Here is a 7,741-nt window from a genome sequence, read left to right as displayed (position 1 = left end):
GCTAGGGTACCCTTTCATACTTTACCCCTTCATTTGGCCATGAATCTCCTTTACTGCAGTTTAGATCCATTATCTTTTGTCTCATGCATTGTGAATGCTCTGACAACAAGCTATTACCTCCCAGCTAAGGAATATTTCTCCTGCCTTCCTTTGGAGTTCTCTTTTTCAGACTAAATAAACCTAATTCTGCTTTTGTTTTCCTTGCTGATCACAGTTTCCAGTTATTCTTTTTAATCTCTGCAGAGTACATCCATTTGGACCACATATTTTCTGAAGTATGGTATCCAAAATTGTATGGAACAATCCAGCTGAGACTTCCATTCATCCATATTTTGACATCTCCAGATGTTTTCTTTTGGCTTGATTTAGTCTTGTGCAAGCTCAGTCAGTGTATAAGGACATGAATATTTGGAGAAAAAAGAAGGCACCAAATTAAAAACTGAAGGGTTAAAGCATATACAGGAGTTTGAGAGACCCAAGCTGTGAGAAGTGAACAGAATTACAGTGATAGAAGGTGTTATGATTAGGAATAACTGGAAAGGAAATATACAACCTTATTTCCACCTGATTGGTGCCCAACATTACTGTAAGCATTACAGATGGCCATAAGATCCTTCAGAATTCCAAAACCCAGCAGGCATCTCCCTCCTTATAACTTCAGATACAGTTCCTTAGAGAAGACCGTCCCTAGTATGATAATACTTCCAAATTTTCTTCAAGTGGAAGTCCTTCAGTGAATCCCTAAAGTTTGTTCCTCATGCTGTGCAATCCAGCCCAGTGTGACCTTTCCAGGAGCAGGACAATTGTGAAAGCCACATATACTAATTTCATATAGATATGACCTAGTAAAGAAACTATCTCTGCAAATAAAGGAATGAAGACTGAATACCTGGAATGCTGTTTTCCAAATGCAGTTTCAGCAAGTCTCTGAAAAATTGTGGGAATTGTTTTTACTTGACACAACTGTCATTGATTCTCCTTCAATACAAATCAGGGATTATCTAGATGGAATATGTTCCACAGTAGAGCCCTGACTCCTGAAACTATGCTTATTTACAATACTCTTCAACCTCAATGAAAGTTGCTGCTCATGAGGAATTTCAGACAGGACTATGACCAGCCACACAAAGCAGAGCTAAAAATACAGGGGTTTTTGTTAGCAAGGAAATTTTATAAGGCACACAAAGCTGTATCAGTGAATTTGTGAATGGCCTGGTTTTCAAAATAATCTTAATATAATCACTACTGGATGCATACTGATCTCATTCCAACACAAAATCTATGTTTGCCACCCCCTTTCTATAGGCTCTGGGCAGCATATGTGATTCATAGATGTATGATAACTTCATGATACTGCAATAACTTCATGAAGTGCTCCAGCTACAGTCCCTGGAAGCCAGTTCCAGGATTTGCAGGACCTTCTGTGGTGGGAAACCTTGGAGCTTTCAGAGCCTCCTTCCTCCAAGAGCCTTCAAACTTACAGTTTTGGGAAACCTCAGACTCTACTGAGGAACCCAAAATTTGGCAATATGCCTCTTGGATCTCCCTTGAACCTGAGTGATGAGTGATCTCCTTTGCCAGGAATCCAGCAACTCCAATAGGAATTCTACAGGACACCTGTGTTCCAAAGTAATGAAAAATACTTGTACAATACTTACCCTCAACTAAGTATTAATTAATCAAACCATATTTATTTGAAAATTTCCAGTCTAATTTTGAAAGAGGTACCTTTGCCCTCCAAAGAGGCAATATGTACAGATCCATATACAGCTGCTTTTCAGAGGTTCTTTCCCCAGCAGACAGGTGTTCTCTTTGCCTCATTGCAGTGATGGAGGGGCACTGGGAACTGAGAATTATTCATAATTCCATTCTGCCAATAGCATGGTGGCCCTAATTTTCTGAGTTTTCAAACACTGCAGGAAACATAGCTGTAATGAAAATTAATAAATTATGACTACATGTAACTTTGTGTCTATAAAATCCACTGCTGTTCAAACTAGTGTAATGGTTTTCAGCAAAGATAAATACTATTGAACTTTGACTATCTTGTGTTCCATGCCTTCCAGTCTCTTCCAAAATTTCTTTCCATAGCACCAGACTTTTTCCCCAGCCAAGGATAAAAACCATTAAGCATACCTATGTTAGATATAAAACAGCCTTTGGTGAGCTACAGACCTGATTAGAGATAGAATTAACAAGTATTAGCAGAATGCCTGCTGAGAGGTTCACCAATCTTCATTGATGAAAGATGGAGAATGGGAGAGTTTTCTACCAGTTACTTTCTCTTCTCCTGGACGGTTTCTGCTGAAACTGTTTGCATCCTCTTGCCCTGTGCCATCTTCCACCTCCCAAAAATTAGTGCCACTACTGATGCCACTGTCACCAGCATTCACATGAACACACAGAATTTAGTGTGAAATGAGCTCCCACCCAGCCTCATCCCAGGTCTTTGAAGCTGGGTATTTCTTCCTGTCAAATTCATCTACAAGAATCAATCTGATTCTATCTAGAAATTTGATCTACAAAACTAAGACTTTCTATCTCCCAGCATCACAAATTTTCCCTTCCTTCTCTCTCAAATGATTTTTGAAGACCTTCAAGGTCCAAATGGAGCAAGACACTGAATTCTACAATTTGATTCCTGAAGACAGTAGATCTGTCTTTTTCATTCTGTCTGCTAAACTGAAGGTGGAAAAGATAGCAAGTTGCATTGGAATATTCATCTCAAAAGAAACTAGTTTGTCATCAAGAGATGAGAAGGTGATTTCCTGCAATACTTCCCATTTAAAAGCCTTTTGGACTCTGGATATTTTGTTGCATGAAACAGATCCTTCAACTTCACTGCAGTTTCATATGTTTCTCCAAAACACATGTTCAGAACATCTGATCCTGACTTCACCAATACCAGAAACCAGTGTGTCCATGCAGACGTGGCCTCCAGTCAGAGAACCAGCCTGGGGAGATGGTGGCAAACAAAAGTGAGCACACCAAAACCACTCAGCAAAGCAAACTGAAACATACTTCAACAGAGCTACACAATTGCATGTATTCCTCTCACAGGATAGAAGAAATTGTGCATGACAGTAGAAAGGAGGAACAGTGGGCAAGTAGTTGATGCACAGAGAGAGGCAGTGTTGGGAATTAGGTGAGCAAGGTGCTTTGATTCAGGCTTTTATCTACAGGTATAGGGTACCACAAGACTGAGTTAGAAAGCACTTCCAGCCCTGAAAAATGCAGGGTAGGGCTCAGAATACCATGCTCCCCCCAGTCAACGTATTGTCAATGTAAATGCTTTCTTCCTCAGAAAAATAAATTATAGAGCTAGGTAGAGAAAAATTAACATTCCAAACCCTAACAACTCCTCTTTTCTTTAATTTTCTTTTTTTTTTTATTATTTTTAAAAATTTTATTGTTTTCCTTCCCAATTATATGACATTAAGGAGTTAAGATCAAAAAACACTTCTGCAAAATGCCTTAGTCTGTTAGGTTCTTTGTAACCCAAGATTTTATTGAAAATTATAGTCCCATCCGTTGTTGCCATATTTGTACCAGCAAACACCAGTATCCTCCAGAGCCTAGCTGATACAAGGTGAGTTCTTGAATAGCTCAATACTCAGTGGAAACTGGTAGAAAGCAACAGCTACTGTCAAAAGGTGACTGCAATGTTCTGATAGATATCTAATGATTCAGTGTCCAGCAATCTGCAACAAACATTTCTTAGACTGCCTATCAGTAAAGAAATTGAGGCGAGACAGACAAATTTTTAAACACATCTTACCAATGTCACCTACTAATAGAGGAGAAATGATCGCTCTCTTCCTTGTGTATTATTACCAAGAAAATACAAACCAACCCAAGAAGTCCAGCAGGTAGCATGGTGTGATTCATTTTCATGCACACTACAGCTCTCACTTCAGAAGACAAAGTGCTTGGTTGAGGTCCAAGATCCATGCCAAAAGTGATCTCCCTGCACAAGGGAGGCAGTGTTGTACATTGTTAATTTCTGTGCATTTCTTGGTTTCACCATCCTGTGGTAAAATCCTTGACCCAGTGAAGTCATTACAACCTTTGTCATGGACTTTAATCTTGCCCTATATTAAGTATCTACTTATAACCAAGGGAAACTTTCTTGTGCAAGGAAAGAGTGTTCCCAAAGTGCTATCTAAGGCTGAAATAATTCCCCAAGGAACTGGGAATCATCACAAATCTCATTACCTTCTTGTACAGGGCACTTTGAATTTGCTCTTAGTAACATGAATAGCAACACATATTTTAAAATGAAACACATTAGAATGAACATTAAAAACAAAAGTTAAGGCAGTGGAGCCTTAGTAAAGCCAACAGTAATACCAGATAGCACTGCAGTAAAATCCTTAATTAAAAATAGAAAAAAATGAAATAAAGTAAATTACTCCTATTGTAAAAAGACCAAACCCTATTTTGGAAAGCCTTTTCATCTTAAACAAGCTACATGGAGCAGTGACTTTACAGTTGACAAAGACTTTGAAGCAGCAAAACCCCGCTGCATGTGATGAGATGCAGGACAAAATGGTGATGCAAAAATAGAAGGATAAATAAAACTAAATGTGCCACACAGAACACAGAAAGCTGAGGCAGGTGTTGTCATAGCTGTCAGCTTTCAGGTTCCTTCTTTCTTCAATTTTTCAAATAATATCTTGATTCTTTCATAAAAACCATGGAAAAGGACCAGATATGAGACTTTTGGATTTAAATCCATAATTTCAAGTGAAAAGCCATCTAAAACTGTTGTATATTCACTAGGGAGGAAAAAAAATAAATAAACTACAACCCAATAATCTTGATTTTTCTTTCGAAAATTTGTTTCTGAGAAATTAGGAAAGAAAAGTGTTTCCAGGAAAAAAAATAATAGTTTAAAAATATTAAAGCCTCAGATAAAATACAATTAAATATTTTATACAAATTGAAGTACTTCTTACTTTTAAACTAGTAATCTAGAAGAAATTGTAGCATGAAAATACAAAGTTTGCATTTCTTAATGAAGTCTCAGAGGCAAAAGTATCCCAAGTTGTGTCACTTCTGTGACATGGTCTGAAAAGAGAAAATCCCCACCACTGTGAGACTGTTACAAAAATAGCCAGCACTGGCAAGGGAGCATCAACTGATCTCAGCAAAGGAGGGAAATACTGGCAAGCTCAAACCCTGACCTCTAGCAGTGATATTCTTGTTTCAAGACTTGGAGGTCTACACACATATCCACCTATTTCTGTCGGAGTCTACCCTTGCTGCAATCTATCCCTGGGCAGAGAGCCAGTGTGAAATCTCTCCAGCACAGAAGCCCCACTTGAGCCATGGGTTTAACAGGAACATAATGAAGGGAGTGGCTGAAAATAACCTGCCCTTACAAGGCAATCACATTTCAGGATTCCCAGGCCATAGGGAAAAGGCATCTGTAAACAGCAGGGTCCCTGGGTCCTGCCTTTCCCATCACTTTCTTCTCTTTGGAAAAGGAAACCTTGAGAAACTTCTGTGAAAGCAGCAGTCCCAATGTGGGAAAGAGAACTTTTAGTGGCTTTGCTCTCCCTTGAGCTGCCCCTCTGTGGCTGTGCCAGCTGTAGGCAAGCAGTGGAGCACTGTTCCCCAGCTCTGTGCAATGTGAGAGCAGGGGCTGTGTGCTCCAGGAGCCTCTTTGCAGACGGTGAGTTTTTCTCTTTATGCCTTGGTGTTTTCTGCTCACTCGTAATCTGCCCCCCAGCTTCCCTGGGGCCAAGGGGAAGAGGATGATCTTTATATAGCTGTCCTCGGGGACTGGGTGAATCACAGAGTAACATCTAATCCCTCTTGCACTCCACTACTGTATACCAGCCCAGCTGAATATCGAGCCAGGGAAAATAACTTCCAGTTTTACGTACAAAAATCAGGGAGTGATACCACAGTTAGAGGAGTTAGCAGTTTCCAACATAAAACTTAAACTGAAAAATTAAACAAAGGGAAAACAACCAGAGACCAGGGAGAGTGCAGAAACCACCTAGAAAGGCCAAGATACCATGCTCTTTATCTTGGCACTTAATTTTTCATAAGTTTTAAAAAAATAATATTCAGTAGTCATTGGGTGAATCTACTGCATGATTTTTTAAATTTTTTTTTCTTTAATGGAGAGGGCACTGAGCCATGGTTTTGTAAAAGCTTGGCCACCATGTTTGGTATCTGAGCTGTATATCATGCACTGTTTGTCATTTCACGCCACTTAGAACAAATCCCAGCTGGCTGGAATCCTAGTCCTGTGCACTGTGAGTCATGGATATTAAATGACCATCATGTGAGCTCCTGCATGCTGCTGTGTTTAGTGTGTGGCACTGTAAAGTTGTACAGTATCTTATCACAGAAGATCATCAGCATGCATACACAATTTAACCGGGAGCACTTTCATAACAACACAAATTATTTGTTTTAGCAAGAGGCAAGAAAGGGGTAGAATGCATGAAGCTGAAGCAAAGGTACAGCATTTGTGTGATTTTTGGAAGATCAGTAAGCCACAGAAAATCAGGTGCTGGCTCTGTAGCAGCAGATCTGGGGCAAGAATGGAAAAGGTACTGTCCATAGTGAAAGGGTTTGCAAGAACATTAAATATGCTCAAGGAAATCTTGTAGCAGTTTTTTTGATGCATAATTATAATCCAGACCAGTCTCGGCCAGGATATCTAGTGTCCTACCCAGGATAAGGAAATTAAGACAAACATTAAACTACTTGTCTCATAGGAACCAGAAAAAAATTTTGGGATTGACTAAAATATCAGTCCCAATTCAGAATTTTAAAACGAGCAATGAAATCTTTTTCACTTATGTGATAGGGACAATCTTGAAGTGGATCATTTTAGTCCAGCAGAAGCCCAAGTTAGAAGATTTACTCAGCAATCCATTTCATGCTAATGACATGCAGGAAATCTGTACTACAAATCAGATAGGAAAAAACTTAGTACTAGGGGAGAACATGATTTTCAAATAGTACCATTTCATACCTGTATGAGGTAGGTTTATTCCATCCTAGTTATGAGCTGAGTATCAGTGCCATCAGTGATAAAACAAAAATCCATTTTAGACAACATATAGGAAAATCCTGTAAGAGCTGGATATGAAAGCCAGCTTCCCTCTTCGTTAGCATGGGTAAGCCATTCAGGCTAGAAATTTTGTTATCCAGTCCAAAGTGTTATCCAGTTGCCTTCTGCAGGTTACTATGAGATCACACACTGCTATCAAAGGTTCTTAGGAGTCTATAATGTTTCAGCTTTCAGTCACGGCTCCAACAAAACTACTTCTCTTGCTGCTGGTTCCAGCTTAGATCTGTTTTTCTGTCTTTGCATATGTTTTTCTTCCTGGTAGCAGCTACCAGCTCCTTCCCACTATCCCAGCAGTTTCCCCTACCTTTGCTTATGTTTCTACCACGTCATAGCAGTGTAGTTAGCTCTCCTTAGGTCAGCAAAGCCAGGCGTTCATAGCTTGCACTTTCTAACACTTTTCAAGCACCGAGTCTTTTAAAATGTATTCTATTTCTTGAATTAAGAATCAAAAAACTTCACATTTGAAGTCTGTTCAGGGGCCAAAAGTGACGGTAAAACTCACTACTAATTTTTTTGTACAGAAGACCGGGGTTTTAGAGAAAAAATATGACTTGAATCAAATGAGGAAAATTTATTCACATTGATCCAGACTTAATCAAAATCACCATTATAAAGACATCAGCAAGTTATATAAGGGCAAGATTA

General features: G+C 39.2%; 1 long non-coding RNA gene across 1 annotated transcript; it reads right to left on the bottom strand.

The window, feature by feature from the left end:
* Window positions 1-1,150: 1,150 nt before the first annotated feature.
* On the bottom strand, window positions 1,151-7,405 carry LOC306799517. The gene is made up of 4 exons (XR_013773613.1): window positions 6,998-7,405; window positions 4,959-5,070; window positions 3,779-3,967; window positions 1,151-2,954 (listed from the first exon to the last, which is right to left on the bottom strand). It is a non-coding gene; the product is annotated as an uncharacterized lncRNA (long non-coding RNA).
* Window positions 7,406-7,741: the final 336 nt, after the last annotated feature.

Source organism: Erithacus rubecula (assembly GCF_903797595.1).
Source record: "Erithacus rubecula genome assembly, chromosome: 3".
NCBI classification, from domain to species: domain Eukaryota; kingdom Metazoa; phylum Chordata; class Aves; order Passeriformes; family Muscicapidae; genus Erithacus; species Erithacus rubecula.
This window is presented reverse-complemented; position numbering and strand designations above follow the sequence as displayed.